Below are 21,292 nucleotides of genomic sequence, written 5' to 3'. Positions count from 1 at the left end.
TCTCTCTCTGCCCCTCCCCAACTTGCGCACGCGCTCTCTCAAATAAACAAATAAATAAATAAATTTTAAGTTATAGTTTTAAATGTTTTCTTTAACTATTTGTTCACTAGTGAGAGGGTGATTGTATTATGGTGGTTGTTACTTTGGGTTATTTTTTGTTTCCTGTTTGTTTTGGTTGGGTGGGAAGAGAGACATTCTTAGCATCTGAAATTATTTTACTTAAATATCTACCTACCTCTCTCCTTATAAAAACTAATCTTCATTTCTTATCCATTGTATCACTGGTGTCTTAACAGCTCCATAGTCACTTTCTGCTTCAGCCTCTTAATGGGAAACTTCTAAATTCTTTGGACATACCTGCCTGGGGAATGTCAGACTATTCCGTTAATTTCTACAGCAACATAGATTAGGATTCTTGGGGCCATTAGGAAATTTTGAGCCCCCATTTGGCAGATATAATCCTCACATGGCAACTCAGAATGAAAATAGTATGCACAGGAGAAAGGCAAATATGTAAAACATCTATACATTTGGACAAAGATTGGAAGATACATGTAAAAATAACAGTATCAAGATGATGGAATTATGGATGCACTTTTTTCTTTTTTGAAAATTTTGATGCTATAGTTTTTAAGTAGGAAAGTAAGAAATGCCAATCACCTTTAATACCAATACCCTGAAAAGATATAGTCTGATTATGAATTGAAGATGCTTAAACTTTGCTCACTACCTCCAATTTGTTAGAATCCCTTACCAGATCTCTAATGGCAAGAAAATGATAATATGACAGTACAGATTATTTGATACTAACAACAGAAATTTTAGATTTCAACTATGATTTCATCACTGGGATCATTCTCATTCTTTTAAACTCCACAGCAAGAGCTAGATTTTTTTTTTTTCTACATTCAATCCAATTCCTTATCTTGTCCTGCACACATTTCCACATTCAAACCCCATGCCAAACAGGGTATAAGAGTAATTAATATAAAGAGAAAAACAAGGAAGCTGTCAAATGGCAGGTGCTACTCAGAACAGGTCTTCACTTTACTATAATCCCAGATTTAAACATAGAGATAGAATATTTGTTTTTTAATTAAATAAATAACCTAATAATCTAGATGAAAAGCCCTGATAAAGCAAGTTACCTGATACATTTCTTAGCACATCAATTCAGCAAGCATTTACAAAATACCTACCTTGTGTAAGACACTGGGTTAAAGGTCAAATACAAAGTACAAGATATGACCCCCACCCTTTAAAAAACTTAACAATTATACATGGGATATATCCACAAGGTTATGAATCAGAGAAAGAGAGCTCGCTCTCCTGCCTCTATGTCACCATAGTGTACTTCTACCTCACCCAACAGGAGCTGGTGAGTTATTAAAGAGAACAGAGTGCTTACAGTTAGGTGGAGAAGCCCTTTTAATAGAAAAAGAAGTGTGGCTTCTGAGGGGGGAGTGGGAATGATCCGATTTCAGACAGCAATCTGTCTGCCCAGAAGCTCGGGTGCAGATGGTAGATGGTGGACTCAAAGGAAGCAAATCGGCAGCACTAGAAACTCTAAGGGCTGTTCACAGAGGCTTCAAAAAGGACACTCTCACAGGAAACGGGGGAAAAAAAGTGCTTTTCAATTCACAGAGTTAATACCACTGGCATGTATTTTGAGTAAGTTTGTTACTAGTAGTGATGAGTTTCACCAACACTTTCATCCTAATCTGCTTTATGACCACAGTAGGATTTCTTTAAATCTCTTAAGTATTCTGAGTGCTAAAGCAACAGACATCTTACATCTCTATAATACTTTATAAACTTCAAAATGCTTTCACATATGTTATCTGCTTGGATCTTCACAGCAACCCCAGGGGTATGTAAGGCAGTTATTATTCCCCCCTCTCCACATCGTAAGACACTGAGTCTCAAAAAGATCAAGGGACGCTTTGGGGATTGCAAATACCAAGGCAGAACTGCAACCAAGGTCTTCTGACATTCATCCTATGGTTGTTTCCTACCACACCAGTGTTTTTCTTTTAGCTCTTTATAGACCAACATCGGAAGAATTTCATATAAACCATAGGTTAGTGTCTTAAAGCTGTCTGTGGGAACACTGCAGTTGCTGCCCCAACATACATCAGACCCCACCCCCACCACTTCCACCCACTCCCATAGGAATAGCCCATAAAATTTCCGCTACATAACGTAATAATAATCTTGGGCTCAAAACATTGATGACATGAGAATATAGTCAACGTCTAAATATCTAAATATGAATTATCCCAATTCAAATTGTAATCCTAGACCAGCTTCTATCCTCCACCCATGAAAATGCTGGATGATCTTTCTACAATGTTACTCTGCATTCAAGAATGGAAAATTAGTTTTAATATTAGCTTAAGAGAAAAACAATTAAGAAAGAAAAACGATGGAGGGAATTTTAAGGCTTTCCAAAGCCAAGAATAAACTATTTTTAATTAGCTACTTTTAAATTATTAATAGCACCTATCCCTCTCCATTTATGTATATAATTAAAGATTAATTGCATTTAAGTTTTTGAGAATGTCTATGGAATGTTTTATAAGAATATCATTCATTTTTTTAAGTAAAGTTTATTTCTCTATTGGGGGAGGTGGGCAGAGAGATAGGGGGAGAGACAATCCCAAACAGGCTCCCGTGCTGTCAGCCTGGACCCCGACTTAGGGCTCAATCCCATGAACCAGGAGATCATGACCTGAGCTGAAATCAAGAGTTGATGCTTAACTGACTGAGCCACTTGGGCATCCCAAGAATATCATTCTTAAATCTCGAAAATACCTTTTGATCCTTGTTTGAGCCAGTAATTCATCCTGTAACTATTTAAACGAGGTTGCCTAAGACCATGTATAATCTAGAGTAGAGCTTGGTCCTTTTAGAAGTAAAATTTGAAAGGAATTCTTCCCCCTTCCCCTTTTGTGAAACGACAATTAAGGCTCTGGGATAATAACAAAGAGTGGAAAAGATAATAATGGAATTGTTAGAATAATTAACAAGCCAATAAGTGTTTATTCTATGTTAAATACAAATAAACCATTTAATATTTGAAAGATTTATTATTTCAAAATCTCCATCACAGATTTTGGATCAATTTACAACCTAGATATATTGACAGCTTAGTCTTTCTGATACGTTTCTTATATTAGTTTCTGCCCACTTCTCTAGGATAGCTGTGCTAGATAGGAGTCACACAAAGGTAAACAGCATTTCCATCCCCCTCACCGTAGCCTAATCCCTATCACCATTGTGAATATTGCTGAAGCAAAGTTTCACATCTTCATCCATTTGGGGAAAAGTTGGCTCTTTTCCTTGAAATCCTTCTGTTATGAACACATTTCTTTTCTTTTTTTTTTTTAATTTTTTTTTCAACGTTTATTTATTTTTGGGACAGAGAGAGACAGAGCATGAACGGGGGAGGGGCAGAGAGAGAGGGAGACACAGAATCGGAAACAGGCTCCAGGCTCCGAGGCATCAGCCCAGAGCGGGGCTCGAACTCCCGGACCGTGAGATCGTGACCTGGCCGAAGTCGGACGCTTAACCGACTGCACCACCCAGGCGCCCCATGATCACATTTATTTTCAAGCAAAGTTACTCTCTGAAGCAGGGCCCATTGTGACAAAATGCTACTGAATTCATTCTAACAGCAAATTGAAAATGGCGCCAATACATTTTTTAGGATTTGAAAAGGGCAATAGCGTAAGAAACATTTTATGTCACCTCACATTTTTTTGTATTCTTTCTTATAATGTAAGGAAAATAATTTTCAAATATTCTTCAAAGTCTCTTTACCACTATTCAGTAATCTAAACTAATCTCCTTAAAATAAATAAATAAATAAATAAATAAATAAATAAATAAACTAATCTCCTTCAACCTCTCACTTGATTTATATATTGTAGTATTGACAATCACTTATTTCAGTTGGTTCAAATTCTGAGTTTTCCATAGAAGTTTAATGTAAAGTGCAGTTCAGACTTCTATTTCTGGCAACAAAACAGACTAGAGACCTTGACTTAGAAAAGAAATGAGAAATTATTTTTTTAATCTTAAATGAATTGATGAGATCTCAGTAAAATATGGAAGTCAGGCTGAAAGCTAGATGAAGGAAGGAATTCCTCAACAGTCTATTCTCAACACAGCATCCAGAGTGTTCCTATTAAATCAGATCAGATTACTGTTCTGCCCAGTGACTTTCTGACTCACAGTGAAAGTAGAAGTCTTTATTATAAATTATAAGGTTTGTATCAGATTTCTATTGCTGCTGTAACAGATTACTGCAAACTTAGTAGTATAAAACAACACAAATTTATTATAGTTCTGAGGTCAGAAGTCCAAAATGGGTCTCATTGGGCTAAAATCAAGATGGCTGCAGGGCTGTGCTCCTTTCTGAAGAATTCTTTTCCTTTCCTTCTACAGCTTCTAGAGTTCACCTACTTTCCTGGCTTATGGCCCCCTTCCTCCATTTTCAAAGCCAGCAACATCAGGCCAAGTCCTTTCCACATTGCTGTCTCTCTGACTCTGTCTCCTGCTTCCACATTTAAGGATCCTTGGGATAACAGTGGGCCCGCTTGTTAATCCAAAATAACCTCCTAATCTCCAAATCAGTTGAAGGGCAGCCTTAATTCCATTTACAATCTTAATTCCCTTTTTCCAAGTGAGGGAACATATTCTTAGGTTCCAGGGATTAAGTGGGTATCTTGAGATGGGGAGTGGAGAGGGCACTATTCTGCTTAAGAAGTCCCAACTTAATCTAGTCCCTCCTTATCTCTCAAATTGCTTCTTCTAGTTTCTTCTCATTCACTCAGCTCTCACTACAATGACCTCCTCAATTTTCCTTGAACAAATAGAAACACATTTGCCTCATTTGCCTCGGGACCTACAAAATTGTTCTTTCCCTAGATCTTGCATAGTTATCCTTTCACTTCCTGTGGGTCTTTCTGTCACCTGAAGTGAGGCCTTTGCTGACCATCTTATCTAAAATATAAAACTTGAAAAGATATTTTAAAATCCCTCTCCCTATTGTATTTTTTTCTTAGCATTACATCACTAACATACTCTATATTTTATATAATAATCATTTATTTTCAGACACACCCAATAAGACCAAGAAGAATAGGGATTTTGATCTGTTTTATTCATTGTTGAATTCTCAGTGTCTTCAACATTGCTTGGCACATAGTAGACACTGAATAAACATTTAAAAAAAATGAATCAGTGAATGAAACAAGTCTCAAGAAACTTCACAGGACTGGAATCAATCAGAACACATTCTCTGACCATAATGTTACTAAGCTAAATATCAATAACAGTATGAATACATATATACTCATACACTTAAATATTAAGAAAGTCACTTTTAAATAATTCAAAATCAAAGAGGATACCATAAAAAAACTAAAAAAGTATTTAGAAGAAAACAGTAATGAAAATATTTTCTGTTACAACCTGTGCAAAGCAACTAGCATACTTGGAGGAAAACTTTAAGGCTTCAAATGTGTATGTTAGAAAAGATGAAAGCTTAAACACAAATGAATTATGACAAAGTTTATGAAGTCTGACAAAGAAAATAAAATAGGTCCAAGGAGAGTAGAAGGAAGAAGCTAATAAAGAGGCAAAATTAATCAAATATTAAACAAAACATATAATATGGAGATCAACACAGCCAAGAGTTGGTACCTTGAAAAGTTTAATAAATTAACAAAACTGGTGAGGCTAAACAAAATTTAAAATGAGAGAGAAATAATATCATATTTTAATTATCAAATAATAGCGTAATTTAAGAAGGAGACATCACCAAAGATGCTATGGAGATTAAAAAGATTGGGAGAATAATGAACAATTTTATGCTAATAAATTTGAAAACTTACAAGAAAGGGACAAATTCCTAGAGAAATATGACTTACCAATACTTGCTCAAAAATAAACAGAAAATATGAGTAATCCCATATAATTAAGGTAATTAAAGCAATAGTGTAAAATCTTCCTATAAATAAAACTATAGATCCAGACAATTTTATCAGCAAGTTTCACCAAATCTTCAGGGAACAAAAAACTCCAATCTTTTACAAACTATTCAACAATACAGAAAGAAAAGGAAATCCTCTTTAACTCATTTTGTGGTGCTAGCATTATATTGATTACCAAATATGGACAAAGATAATGCAAGAAAGGAAGATAGGTTAATTTTCATTATGTAGAGATTTATATCATGCAAATGAATATTAGCAAATCAAGTTCAGTGATATATAAAAAGAGTAATTCATCACACCAATTGAATTTATTTTGGGAATGTAAGATTGGTTTAACATGTGAAAATTAATGTTATTTGCTATGTTAAAAGATTAAGAAAAAAATCATACGATCATTTCATTAAGTACACACTGGAGGCAAAGCTTTGAGAAACCTGGGTGCCACTCTCAGAGAACAGTGAAAGCAGCGTGATGAACTGTGGGATAGCTGAATACTTGTAATGTTACCACATTGCTTAAATAAAGAAAATAACATACTTAAATCTCCAAATTCTGGACTCAAGTTCTGGACTGAAACTCAAGTACTTTCTAAGAATGTGCTAAAAGAATGCTATCTCTTAAAGATGCAGAGTTGAAATAGTTATGGCCTAATAATTTGTTTCAGAAATAATGTGTGTAGCCTCTGTCTCTATCTTGTTCCTTGCTCTGTCATTTACATATTTACACTATTAACTAACTTTCTGTTTCTTTCCTCTTCTTGTTTTATTTAGGGTGTGATAGCAGCAGATAATTTTATAGTCAGTCCACAGACAGAGGAATATCAAGACAGAAGAACAGCCCAAAAAGAAGAACGGATATCACCACTGGACTTAAGTATGGAACCATAAATAATAACAAGAGTTTGCAATTGTCTCCTGGTGTGGAATTGAGTGATTTAACAGTTGTGAGAAGGTACATGCATTATGTATTTTTTAATATAAATATAAGGGAGGAAAGTATTGGTAGATGTTGGGCATTCAAAGGAGTAGACTGTGGGGAATTGTTTTGATTGCTAAGTATTTTTTGACTTCTAAGCATCAAGACTCTCTTCCAATGTTCAGAGAATTCCCCAGTTTTGTTCTCAGTGGGAACCAAAGTCTACCTTCCAATGCAGACTCCAAAAATGACTTCCTAGCATCTATACTGTGCTCCCATAATATAAGGTTGAGCCAACAGGAGAAGTTCATCTCTGGGCTATAAATCGTGAGCAGGTGTCACAAAAATTCGGGGATAAGAAAGGGATAAGGGATACGAATAAAGAAGGGATAAAGAACTCACTTCACTGTCCACTGAACAAAGACATTTGTGGCAATGATGCCAGGTGTGGCATCCAGTACCTGTGCCATCATCAATGGTTGTCACTGGACTATTCCTATAGTGTCATTTCAGCAACCTAGCCTTCTTTGGTTTCTGCTTGTTTTCTGACCCTTTAGACTTCCCGTTTTTTCTAGGAGCTTTCCTGCTCCTGGACCTTTCCTGCTTTAATTAACCATCATCAATTTCTGTTGCCTGCCACCAAGAACACTGTCTTTAGAGTTAAAGTGTTCTGAAGGTCTTGTCTCTCTAGAGGGAGGTTAAAGATATTCATGAACGTATACTTCCAAAGAGGTGAGAATCTTATGTGGATCCTGAGAAACTTAACAGAAACCCATGGGGGAAGGGAAGGAAAAAAAAAAAAGAGGTTAGAGTGGGAGAGAGCCAAAGCATAAGAGACTCTTAAAAACTGAGAACAGGGGCGCCTGGGTGGCGCAGTCGGTTAAGCGTCCGACTTGAGCCAGGTCACGATCTCGCGGTCCGTGAGTTTGAGCCCCGCGTCAGGCTCTGGGCTGATGGCTCAGAGCCTGGAGCCTGTTTCCAATTCTGTGTCTCCCTCTCTCTCTGCCCCTCCCCCGTTCATGCTCTGTCTCTCTCTGTCCCAAAAATAAATAAATGTTGAAAAAAAATTAAAAAAAAAACTGAGAACAAACTGAGGGTTGAGGGTTGATGGGGGTGGGAGGGAGGGGGAGGGGGAGGGTGATGGGTATTGAGAAGGGCACCTTTTGGGATAAGCACTGGGTGTTGTATGGAAACCAATTTGACAATAAATTTCATATATTGAAAAAAAAAACAAAAAACAAAAAAAACAAAAGAAGTGAGAAAGGTCCTACTTCATTAGAGCCAGAAATTATCTTCCTAAAGCAGGAACATCTCAGCTAGTGGTCAAGAAATAGGAAGAAACAAGCCATGAAGAGAACTAGAAATGGTCAAAAGATGGCCTCCAGTCTGGTAACATATATGATCAGCATGTGGATCAGAGTCAGTGTTGCGTGTACATTTCCGGTTTAAATTCAGTCCATATTTCTGCATACTTGCTATGTGCCAGGCACCATGCTATATGCTTTAACAAACATAGTCTCATTTAAATCCTGACAACAACTCTGTGAGATAGTGGTTTTCCGCTCATTTTTCCAGATGAATAAAACCAAGATTTAGAGAAACTTTAAACTGCTTCATCAAAAACATAGAATTCTTAAGTAATAAAACCCAAAGAGTAAAACCCAACCTTTCTAACTGTAAGGGCAGTATTCTTTCCACTATACCCTAATACCTCTATTTGAATAGCAACCTGACTGGCAATTTGGAATTGGTACTATTTCTGCTACTTTTTAATACTAAAGAATTGTTTGTTCAGATTTTAGCCTGCCTTCTGAATCTGTTGTTAATGAACACTCTTCCTTAAAAGACACTTATACAATTCAATGCATACCACCACCCCTTGAAAATTAATATAAAATTTTATAGTTAGAGAGCTTAAAAGATTAAATAATACCTTGATTTTATGTGCTATTACTAATAAAATCAGTAATAACTCATAAAAATTGGAACTCAAATTAAAAACAGTGAGCCATGCTGTGTTTCTATGGTAACACAATGAAGAAAATATTAGATGGCCTAAAAGATATTTAATTCCAATAAGTCGGTTCACAGCTTTAAAATTATTTCAGAAAATCCATATATATCTAATAATTATTACCAGAATCCACACACTAATACCCTATATTCCTAAAGGAAGAGTATGAGACCCTTCTTGTGTATTTCAGATCTTCTCAGCCCCACCTCTTGTTCCGGCTTCTGCTGCAGGTTCAGATCAACTTCTCACAGGTATAACCTGACAGCAACTTGCTTCATTGTGGCCTACAGCAAGTATCTCTCCCTGCTCAGGACAATGCTGCCTGGGACATGGGCAGGAATCAGGTGGGACCAACATGTGTAACCTAGAAGCTCAGGGATGTCAACACTGATGGGACCAGTGTGGGATGGGAGCCAATGGATCAACCTACTGCCTTGCATTCTCCAGGGGAGTGGAGGAGGGGCAGTTCTTAGTTCCTCAAGCTCCTCAGAAAGCCCTGGCATGACCAATAGTAACCAACAGTAACCAACAAATGAATACATCCTTGATCAGCTTTTCCTCCCTCTCTTTTTCAATCCTTCACCAATTAACCCTGCTCCCTGAAATTACTTCCTAAATAAACTAACTCTACATAAACTTTTGTCTCAGGTAAACTTGCAGGGAAACCTAGGCTAAGAGACCTACCCTTACATAGGTTTTATATGCCTGTCTATATGGTTCTTACCAAGATTCTATTATAGCTTTTTAATAGCCTGCTCTTTCCAAATTACACATCAAAACTATGGAATAGTACATTTCTTCTTGTCCTAGAGATTTTGGAAGGTCTCTATAATGTATTTTTGATGAAATCTAGTAACAAGGCAAATACAAAACACAGCTTTTGTATTTGAAGTTCTAAATGATAAAAGATTTGCTCAATGCTATATATATTTAAATGGCTTTTGTAAAGTCACTTAACCTGTTTAGACCTCAACTATAAACTTTATAAAAATGGGATATAATTCTTACCTCACAAGTTGTTATAAGAATTCAATGAGGTAATACAGTAAAACCTTGGTTTGCGAGCATAATTCATTCCAGAAACATGCTTGTAATCCAAAGTACTCATATATCAAAGCAAGTTTCAAGAACCATTGGCTCAGTTGTGGTCATGTGACATTTGGCATCACGGACTACTCATATTGTAATACATCATTCATTTATCAAGTTGGAATTTGTTAGAAATGTTTGCTCATCTTGCAGAACACTCACAGAACAAGTTACTCACAAGTCAAGGTTTTACTGCATAAATGAAAATGCCCATTACAACCTTTCACAGATAATTGGCCTGGCCAGTAATGTTAGCTGCTGTTATTATTACCACTATTATTATAATATTGGTTTTATATTTGAAAGCCTACCTTCATGGTAATAAAATATCCATTTTGTGGACTTGATATACCACCAAAAACTTTTCATTGCATTGTATTTTGCAGTCATAAGCAAATATTTGAATTCATTTAATTCTCAGAACAAACTGAAAAGCCCTCTGAATAGATCTTTGAAATGAGAGACTTCACTGCTTTGCTACTTTAACAGACACCTTTGCCTCACAGCCAACCCTACCTACCCTGTCCTTCCACCTTTAATGAGGTCTCATGCAGTCCTTCATCAATTCAACAAGTACAGAAAAATGACCATATGATGTGTTAAGTGGCAATGAAGCAATTAGATCATGTAAAATGCATGCTTGAATTATTATAAGGTTAATAAAATGACTGGGCTAATAAATTGGCTAGCTGGTCAGGAATTCCTGAGGTCCTATCGCTGGATCCAGATTTATTCCTGTCTTAGCTGTGGTTTAGCGCCACCTGGTGGCACTTCATACTACAGCTTGGCTTTTGATGGAACTTTCTGAGTTGAGTCCTGTGTTACCGGTACTTCACAGCAGCATCAGTGATCCCAGTAATAGTGAGTTGGCACTTGTTTCATTAGCTTGATATAAGAATACTCAACCACAATATACATCATACACATTCCCTATGCTTCCTGGGACATATCTGCCTGCCATTTAACCTTCTAACATCACCCCACCATATCCTCCCTTAGACAGTAAGCCCTTTAGCCTCCACCCATCCCCACACTCCCAATATGCAAAAGAACTAAACACAGGACAAGAATTAATTGCCAGTTTTATTATATGTTAATTCTAATTACTTTTGAGGGGTAGTATAATGTGGTTTTACTGTATTTACATATCCCAGGCCCTGTTAAGACACTGGTGATACATTAAGTAGAGGTCTTTGCTCTTATGAAACCTCCAGTTTAGTGGAAAATGCAGAAATTTATCCCATACTACACTACCTTAATTACTGTAGATATATAGTAGTCTTGATATCTGGTAGTATAAATCCTTCAGCTTTGTGTTTCTTAAGACTGCCTTGGCTATTTTTGGTCCTTTGCACTTCCAAGTGAATTTTAGAACCAGGACCTAAATTTCCCCAATAAAATCTCCTGGGATTTTGATTGGGATTATGTTGAAACTATAGATTAATTTAGGAAAATTGGTATCTTTACATAATATTCATTCTTCAAATCCAAGAATATGACAGATCAAGCAATTCAGTTAGGGTTCTTTCATTTCTCACGATCATATTTAGTATGCACATTTTTGGTTAAATTTATTCCCACTTAAATTTATTCCTAAATTTGGTTGACTTCAATCCTTTGATGCTTTTGTAAATGGTATCATTTTTCAAATTTCATTTTCTATTTGTCTCTTCCTGGCACATAGAAAAAAATTTAACTGTTGTGTATCTTATTCCAACAATCTTACAAAATTCACTTATTGATTCTAAATTTTTTTGAATGGTCTATATACCTAATTACATCATCTAAAAATAATAAGTTTATTTCTTCCTTTTTAATCCTTATTTGCTTCTTTTTTCTTACCCTATCACACTGCCTAAGACCTCCAGAAAATGTTGAATGGAAGTGTTGGTAGTAGGCCTCCTTGTCTCACATCCAGTATCAGAGGAAAAGTTGTGAATATTTCATCATTTAATATGATGCCTCATATAGGTTTTTTAATAAATATATTTATCAAGTTAAGAAATTCTATTTTATTCCATGTTTGCCAAGATTTTTAAAAATCATTAATCTCGGGGCGCCTGGGTGGCTCAGTGGGTTAAGCGTCCGACTTCAGCTCAGGTCATGATCTCGCACTCCGTGAGTTCAAGCCCCGCATCGGGCTCTGTGCTGACAGCTCAGAGCCTGGAGCCTGTTTCGGATTCTGTGTCTCCCTCTCTCTTTGACCCTCCCCGTTCATGCTCTGTCTCTCTCTGTCTCAAAAATAAATAAATGTTAAAAAATTAAGAAAAAATCATTAATCTCTTAAAATTTCTGAAATGCTTTCTTTATATTTGTTGCAATGAGCATGACCTTTCTTTTTTTTTTTTTTCTTAATAATGTGTGAGTTACCTTAACTGAGTTGTGGTTACTAAGCGACAATTAATTGCATCTGTGAAATAAATTCCACTGGCATTTGCTTTTATCCTTTTTACATACAGCTGTATTTTTTAAAGTGCTTTTTAAGAATTTTTGCATCTACATTCATGAGAAAGACTGATAATTTTCTTGCAATATCCTTTTAGTTTTAGAATAAAGTTTATACTGGCCTCATATAAAGTAGGAAGGTACTCCTCTGTCTCTATTTTAAAACAGAACTTGTGAAATACTTGTTTTGTTTCTTACATAAATGTTTGTGAGAATTTACTTGTGTATCCATCAAACCTGGGTTTTCACTATGTCAAGTTGTTTCTTCATGGGCAATCTTTTTAATTAATGTCACACTATTCAGGTTTTCTATTTATTCTCTGGCAGCTTTGGTTAGTTGTTATTTTTCAAAAATCTATCCATTTTATCCAAATTTATTGGCTCCAAATTCATAATAGTCTCTTAATGTATATTTGATGTCTATAAAATCCATAGTAATATCATCTTAAAAAAATTTTTTAATGTTTATTTATTTTTGAGAGACAAAAGAGCACACATGCCCAAGAAGGGGAGGGGGAGAGAAAGAGGAGGACAGAGGATCTGAAGCAGGCTCTGAGCTGACAGCAGAGAGCCCAGTGTGGGGCTTGAACTCAAGAACCATGAGATCACGACCTAAGCCGAAGTTGGACACTGAACCATCTGAGCCACCCAGGCACCAGCATAGTAATACCATCTTTTTAATGACTGATGCAAGTAATTGGTATTTACCATTTTGTTACAATGGTGAAAAAATAACAAGATAATAGTTAGGGTCCACCAGAATTAAATAATCCAGGATGATGTGCTCATTTCAAAATCCTAATTTAATTACATCTGTGAAAACCCTTTTTCCAAACAAGACAACACTCAGAGGTTTTGAGAATTATGACATGGATAGATCACTTTGGGCATCACTATCCAGCCTATTACACCTTCGTTTGCAACAGTCTTACAGTGAGGTGCAGTATTCTTTATGTAGTATTCTTTGTATTTATCATGCTTGTAGTGGGCTGAGTTCTTTAATCCATGGCTTGATTTACCTTAAAAGCTTTGGATATTCTCAGCTATAATGTCTTCAAAGGTTGCTTCTATCCCATTCTATTATTTTTCTGTGTTCCTAACATATTTTAGAGCTTCTGAGTGTGACTCATATGAAGAGTGCAGTACAACTAGCTTTTACCAGCTTGCAAAGTCAATTTTTAAATATTCAGGTATTTTGTGATATGGCTATTGTGATAATAGTTGCTTGAAATCAGCCATGGTGACAGCATTTATATCATGGTAGTAAGTTATACCATTACAAATCAAGACTTTCTGTTTTCAGAGAGCTAAATTACAATACACATTTTTTACACTGTTTTGTTCTCTCCATTCTTGTGTCTCTCTGTGCTTCAACTTGGATATTTTCTCTTGAATTGTCTTCCAGTTTACTAAGCCTGTGTTCAGCTGTGTCTAATATCACAAAATCTATTTATTGAGTTATTAATTTCAGATACTGTATTTTTTTACTTATATATGTCCATTTTAATTTTTATATATAACAAATATCTAGTGAGATTTTCCATCATTTCATCACGTTGGCCATGTTTTCCTTTATTTTCTTAAACATATTAATCACAGTTATTACAACTCTTTGTCTGCAAACTTCAATGTGGCCCTACTCAACTGTCTTCTTTTTCCCTTAATTATAGGCCCTATTTGTCTTGCCTCATTATATGCCTAGCAGTTTTTTTTATGGTATGCCAAATTCTGTGTATTTAAAGAAACACAAATGCTCCAAATAATGTTATTCTTCACCAAAAAGGGTTTTTATGTCCTTTACTAGTATATAGGAGGAGAGAGTGATTACCTCAATCCAACCAAGTACTGACTGGGTTGGGACTAGTTTCAGTTTTAATAAAAGTCAGGTCTGTCTCTGGTTCTCCTCTTTTCCTCAGCCTTTCCTGAACTGTTTATTGAGTACCTGATGAGTTTCCAACTCTTCAGACAAACTGTGGAAGATCCAGCTCTACTTTTCCAAAGTTCTCAGCCCAGCTCTTCAGTCTCCTGACCCTACATTGTAAAATCTAGCAAATGTCTTGAAGGGAAACCAGCTGTGCATTTGAGGCATATCCCCACCTTTGGCAAGTCTTTGTTGCCTAAGTTTCATGAGACTACAGAAGATTTCACTCTGCCTTTCAGAAGCTTTCAGCTTAGCTCCTCAGCTACCTGTGCAGAACCAAAATTTGGCTAATGTCCTGTGAGAAAAACCAGATGTGCATTTAATGTGCTTCAGGTTTCCTTTTTTTCACTCCTGCCCTGCCTGACCACTAAAAGCTTTATACTAAAAGCTTTATACCTTTCTCTTTCTATTAGCAGAGTCTTCTGCCTAGGCCACACCAGAGCTGGCAAATGACCCCAGGAAGAGAAGTGGCTATTGATCATCCACCTACAAGGAGAACAGTTCTTCCCTCTGGAAATTTAGTATCATAAACTTGCTTTTACAGCTCTCTGATACCTTTAAAAATATATTTGTAATTTATATGACTTTTGCAATAGACTCTTGCAACAGAAACCCTGGCCTGCCACTATCTACTACATCATACCTATGAGTAGAAGTGCCAACACTTAGTTTTTAGAATATCCTCAGGCAATTCTAACAAGCAGCCAATCTAAAGCAACAATGACTTCATCAAAGGAACTATTATAAGAATGAGGTCTGAGTTGAGGTACCTATAAATAGACCCACATCCATTAGGCATTTCATGTTTCAGTGGGGGGAAAGAAAGGAAACAGTCCATAGAGCAGCAAAGGCATACTAACCATGGGTTACTCACATTTAAGAAATATTCCCAGAAGTTCTAACCTTAAACTACCTTTGTACATCATTGAACTGAACTGTATTACTTGTCCACTTCTACTTATAAGGGAAGCATGGAAATGTAATATTTGTTAACCTGAATACAATATTGCCCCCAAGAAAACTGGGCTTCCCTTACTAAAGAAAAATGAGAGAATGGATATTGGTTGAGCAGCTAACAATCTCTGCTTAAAGTTCCATTCTTAGCACTTTTAGCTTCTTTCTTTCCAATTCATTCCCCTCTATAATTGCACATGAGAAAAATTATTTTCTGCCCCAAAAACCTTATCAAAAGCTCAGAGAATTCTTCCATTTCATATCTGCATGCAAGAAGCATGACTTCCATATGTGTGCTAATCCTTTATCAATGAGACAGAAATAATTTTACTGACAACATGTTTCTAAGTCATTTAGCTCTTTTCTCAAATAAGAAAATTTCAAATTAAGAAATTAATTTTCAAATAAAAACAATCCCATTCACAATTGCATCAAAAAGAATAAAATATCTAGAAATAAATTTAACCAGGGAGGTGAAAGACCTGTACTCTGAAAACTATAAGAAATTAATGAAAGAAATAGAAGGTGACACACATAAATGGAAAGATATTCCATGCTCGTGTATTGGAAGAATTATTATTTTTAAAATATCCATACTATCCCAAATAATCTAAAGATCCAGTGCAATCCGTATCAAAATTCCAGTGGCATTTTCAAAGAACTAGGACAAATAATTTTAAAATTTATATGGAACCACAAAAAATACAGAATAGCCAAGACAATCTTGAGAAAGAACAAAGCCAGAAGTACCACAGTCCTTCATTTCAAACTGTACCACAAAACATTAGTAATCAAAACAGTATGGTATTGGAACAAAAACAGACACATAGATTAATGGAACTGAATGGAGAGAAATAAACCCATATGTGGTCAATTAATTTTTGACAAAAGAGGCAAGAACACACAATGCAGAAAGGACAGTCTCTTCAATAAATGGTGCTAGGAAAACTGGACAGCTACATGTAAAAGAATAAAATTGGACACTATCTCATACCATATACAAAAATTAACTCAAAGGCTGGGTGGCTCAGTCAGTTGAGCGTCCAACTTTGGCTCAGGTCATGATCTCATGGTTCATGAGTTCAAGCCCCACATCAGGCTCGCTGCTGTCAGCCTGTCCATGCAGAGACCACTTCAGATCCTCTGTCCCTCTCTCTCTGCCTCTTCCCTGCTTGTGCTCTCCAAAAAATAAATAAATATTTTAAAAAATGGACTAAAGCCTTAAATGTAAGGCTTGAAGCCATAAAATTCTTAGAAGAAAACATAAGCAGTAAGCTCCTTGACATCAGTCTTAGCGATATTCCTTTGGATCTGACTCCAAAGGGAAGGAAAACAAAAGTAAAAATAAACAAACAAATATACCAAACTAAAAAGCTCTGAAAAGTGAAAGAAACCATAAACAAAGCAAAAAGTCAATGTACTGAATGAGAGAAGATATTTACAAATTATATATCTGATGAAAGCTTAATATCCAAAGTACATAAAGAACTTATACAACTCAATGACAAAAAATAAACAATTCAATTAAAAAATGGGCAGAAGATCTTAACAGACATTTTTCCAAAGAAGACATATAGATGGCCAACAGGCACATAAAATGATGCTCAACATCACTAATCTTCAGGGAAAATCAAACAAAAACCACAATGAAATAACATCTTTAGCTGTTAAAGTGGCTATTATTTATCAAAAAGACAAGAAATAACAAATGTTAGTGAGGATATGGAAAAAAGTGAACCTTGTGTATTGTTGATGGGAATGTAAATTGGTGCAGCTACTATAGAAAATAGTATGGAAGTTCTTCAACAAAATTAAAAATAGAACTACCATATGATCCCAGAATTCCACTACTGGTTATTTATCCAAAGAAAGCAAAAACACTATCCTGAAAAGATCTTTTCATAGCAGCATTATTTACAATAGCCAAGGTATGGAAACAACCTAAGTGTTCATCAATGGATGAATAGGTAAGGAAGATGTGTGTGGGGTGTGTGTGGGTGTGTATGTATGTGTATGGATAATATATCATTTATATATAATGGAATACTATTCAGCCATTAAAAGGAATGAAATCTTGCCACTTGCAACAATATGGATAGACCTTGAGGGTATTATTCTAAGTGAAATAAGTCAGGTAGAGAAAGACAAATATTTTATGATTTTATTTATATGTGGAATTTTAAAAACAAAACAAGTAAAACAACAACAAAAAACCCCCAGACTCATACACAGAATAGATTGGTGGTTAACAGAGAGAAAGACTTAGGGGGCAGCAGGTGGGAAAGGGTGAAGGGGATCAAGAAAAACAAATGTCCAGTTATAAAATAAATATGTCATGGGAATAGAATGTACAGCATGGGGGATATAGTCAATAATATTGTATTAACATTGTATGGTGACAGACAATATTTAACCTTGTTGTGGTAATCATTTTGCAATATATAGAAATGTCAAGTCACTATGTTATACCCCTGAAACTAATATATTATATGTCAATTATAACTCAATGAAAAACATTTTTCATTAAAGGACTTCTTTACTGGTCTTTGAAGCCTGACCTTTGTTACAGATCTCTGACACACTGCCTTTTTTTTTTTTTTTTTTGAGAGAGAGAGAGAGAGAGAGAGAGAGCGAGAGCGCGTGAGTGAGGAGAGAGGCAGAGGGAGAGAGAGAGAATCCCAAGGAGTTTCCACGCTCGGGGCAGAGTCTGACATGGGGCTCCATCTCACGACCCTGGGATCATGACCTAAACTGAAATCTATAGTCAATGTTTAACTGACTGATCCACCCAGGTGCCCCTGCCACACTGCTTTTAAGGAATCAGCTTTTCAAAACAACTTTTTAAGTATGTTTTTTATTTATTTATTTTTAATGTTTATTCATTTTTGAGAGACACAGAGAGACAGAGCGTGAACAGGGTAGGGGCAGAGAGCGAGGGAAACACAGAATCCGAAGCAGGCTCCAGGCTCTTAGCTGTCAGCACAGAGCCAGACGTGGGGCTCGAACTCACTAACTGTGAGATCATGACCTGAGCTGAGATCAGATGCTTAACCAACAGAGCCACCCAGGTGCCCCTAAAAGTATGTTTTAATGGAAGACATTGTTTTAAAATAACTTTGTACTCTATCACGTGAGAAAAAGTTAACTGTCATAAAGAAAGGACCATAACTCGGGATCTTTCTTAGAGCAAACAAAACTATATTAATAACAATGATTAGCTATTTTCCATATCTTTGGTAAGAGAGAGGAGAGGTTTAAGTTTTACTAGGTAGGGTTGGTTATTAAGACCACAAAAACTATGAAGGAGTGAAATATATTACCATGGGAATTAATTGAGTCAACTTTAGGCATGTCAAAACAAAAAGGGGAAAAATTCCTTTTAGAAATGATTCTATTCGGAGAGTGAATAGAATAGAAAGACTGAATGGCCACTGTAACTTTTTGAGATTTTATGAATAATACATAAGTATAGCTTACAGGCATCTGACAAATACAGCTGTTGATTACAAAAAGATCTAATTTTAGATTATAATAAAATCCCAGGTACCTTCCATGATATTCTGCAGGCAGCAATTAGAAGGCAGGTGATATGAAAGCACTAGATATCATTGTTAATATTTTCACAGTAAGTAGAATATCAATCGCTAACTTCTCCTTTTGGTCCACTCAGAGTAAACAAATAGGATTAGGCAAACTAGTTGAAGCAGAGGGGGAAAGAGAAGGAACAAAATCACCTATTTGCCACCAATTAAAAAGGTGCTACTTTGTTAACAGTTGCTCCTGTTTAGGGAGGAAATTTTTCACTGCTCTGATTCTGTCGTCATGGCAATGAAAATTGAGATCTATTTCTTCCCAGCTCTGAAATTCCATATAGCTATGATTCACTGAAGTCTGAGACAACTCTGGAAGAAAAGGCACTGTGTAGGAGGAAGTAACAACTGTTGAACCTGTAGGTACCAGGCACTTTACATTATTTCATTTAACCCTGACATGGATACTGGGAAGTATCTCCAATTTTCAAAGGGGTAAACTGAAATCCATAAAGCATCATGACCAAGAATATGTAAGTGAGGTTGGAATTCAGGCATTTCAGACTTCAGAGTTCATGCTGTCTCATTGTTCTTCCAGACCAAAAAAGGCAGACTATAACTTTTAACCCTAGGCCCTCGGCATGAATTTCAAATGTATTTTTCTTATTCGTTTGAAAATTGAAAGCAAAAATAAACTGGTCTCCAACAGAAAGAGCTTACCTCTTTTCCTGGGACTCAGCCTATAGGATTGCAGAAATAATGCGTTGCGATATTGTCCTAGATATAAAACTAGTACACATTTGGAACACTTAGCATACCCAAATAACAACTGATTGACATTTTGTGCAGACTTTAATAAGATTTAATAATTAAAAGTGTTTTTAAAAATTGTACCAGGGTACCTTCCTGGACAGCTAAGAACTGGATTGTCTTAAGTATAAGTAAGCATCCAAGTATCTATCTTCAGAGTGTATGTGCCTTTTGCGGGGCAGGGCTTGGGGTTTTTTCTGCCTTTGTTTCCTTTTTGTTTGTTTTGGTTTGGGTTTTTTTGTTTGTTTGTTTTAATTGCTGTTGAGAGGAGATAGAAAGGCATAGATGCAGCTGTGGAATAAAGACAAGAGAAAATCGGGGAAAGTGATGGGAATGCTATGCCATTTTTCTTGTTTCCCATTTCTCATCAGTACGTGTCTGTACTGATGGATGAGTTCAAGTTCCTCTGAGAGCAGTAGTAGGGCAAAAGGCCAAAGGAAGTATGTTTATGAAAGACTGCAGGAGGCTCTGAACTCCACAGAGCCACCTTTTGTCTAGGTGACCAAATGCATACAGAATCAGAGAGACTATGCTCCCTTTCCCCAACCCCCACCAGGAAACACAGCCTTGGCATATAGCAGGTCGAGGGCAGCAGTGCCCAGCAGAGAAGCATCCTCAAAAAAAGCTCTTTGACAGGGGAAGGTACCTCTCTTGTGGTTTGTAGTCACGGGGTTACACAAGAGTGGAAGGGCACAGACATAATTATTTATGAGCATATGTGAAATATAACCATTGTGGAGGTTGCTTGAAACAAATGGGGAGAATTTTTGAGAGGGAGATGAGGTCCTACGAGAACAAGAAGACCTAAGAAACAGGCTGGGCATAAATGTCACAGGGTCACAATCATACATTTTGGCGAAGCCTTGGATGTCTGGGTTATCACATGTTTTCCAGACAGAAAAATATTTACACTAAGGAGGGGCACCTGGCTGGCTCAGACAGTGGAGCATTTGATCTTTTTTTTTCTAATTTAATTTAATTTTAAAAATTTACATCCAAGTTAGTTAGCATACAGTGCAACAATGGTTTCAAGGGTAGATTCCTTAATGCCCCTTACCCATTTAGCCCATCCCCCCTCCCACAACCCCTCCAGTAACCCTCTGTTTGTTCTCCATATTTAAGAGTCTCTTATGTTTTGTCCCCCTCCCTTTTTTTATACTCTTTTTGCTTCCCTTCCCTGTGTTCATCTGTTCTGTGTCTTAAAGTCCTCCTATGAGTGAAGTCATATGATATTTGTCTTTCTCTAACTGGCTAATTTCGCTTAGCATAATACCCTCTAGTTCCGTACACGTAGTTGCAATTGGCAAGATTTCATTATTTTTGATTTCCAAGTAATACTCCATTGTATATATATATATACCACACCTTCTTTATCCATTCATCCATCAATGGACATTTGGGTTCTTTCCATACTTTGGCTATTGTTGATAGTGCTGCTATAAGCATTGGGGTGCTTGTGCCCCTTCAAAGCAGCACACCTGTATCCCTTGGATAAATACCTAGTAGTGCAATTGTTGGGTCATAGGGTAGTTCTATTTTTAATTTTTTGAGGAACCTCCATACTGCTTTCCAGAGTGGCTGCACCAGTTTGCATTCCCACCAGGAGCGCAAA

At 36.4% G+C, this 21,292-nt stretch overlaps 1 protein-coding gene across 7 annotated transcripts in view; it reads right to left on the bottom strand.

Annotated features, from left to right (window-relative positions):
• Positions 1-21,292, bottom strand: part of IGSF11 (immunoglobulin superfamily member 11) — a 263,579-nt gene that overhangs the window by 130,443 nt on the left and 111,844 nt on the right. The window lies entirely within an intron of this gene.

Source organism: Prionailurus viverrinus, chromosome C2 (genome assembly GCF_022837055.1).
Source record: "Prionailurus viverrinus isolate Anna chromosome C2, UM_Priviv_1.0, whole genome shotgun sequence".
In the NCBI taxonomy this organism is placed as follows: domain Eukaryota; kingdom Metazoa; phylum Chordata; class Mammalia; order Carnivora; family Felidae; genus Prionailurus; species Prionailurus viverrinus.
The sequence above is the reverse complement of the archived record's forward strand: the minus strand, read 5'-3'. Positions and strand labels throughout refer to the sequence as shown.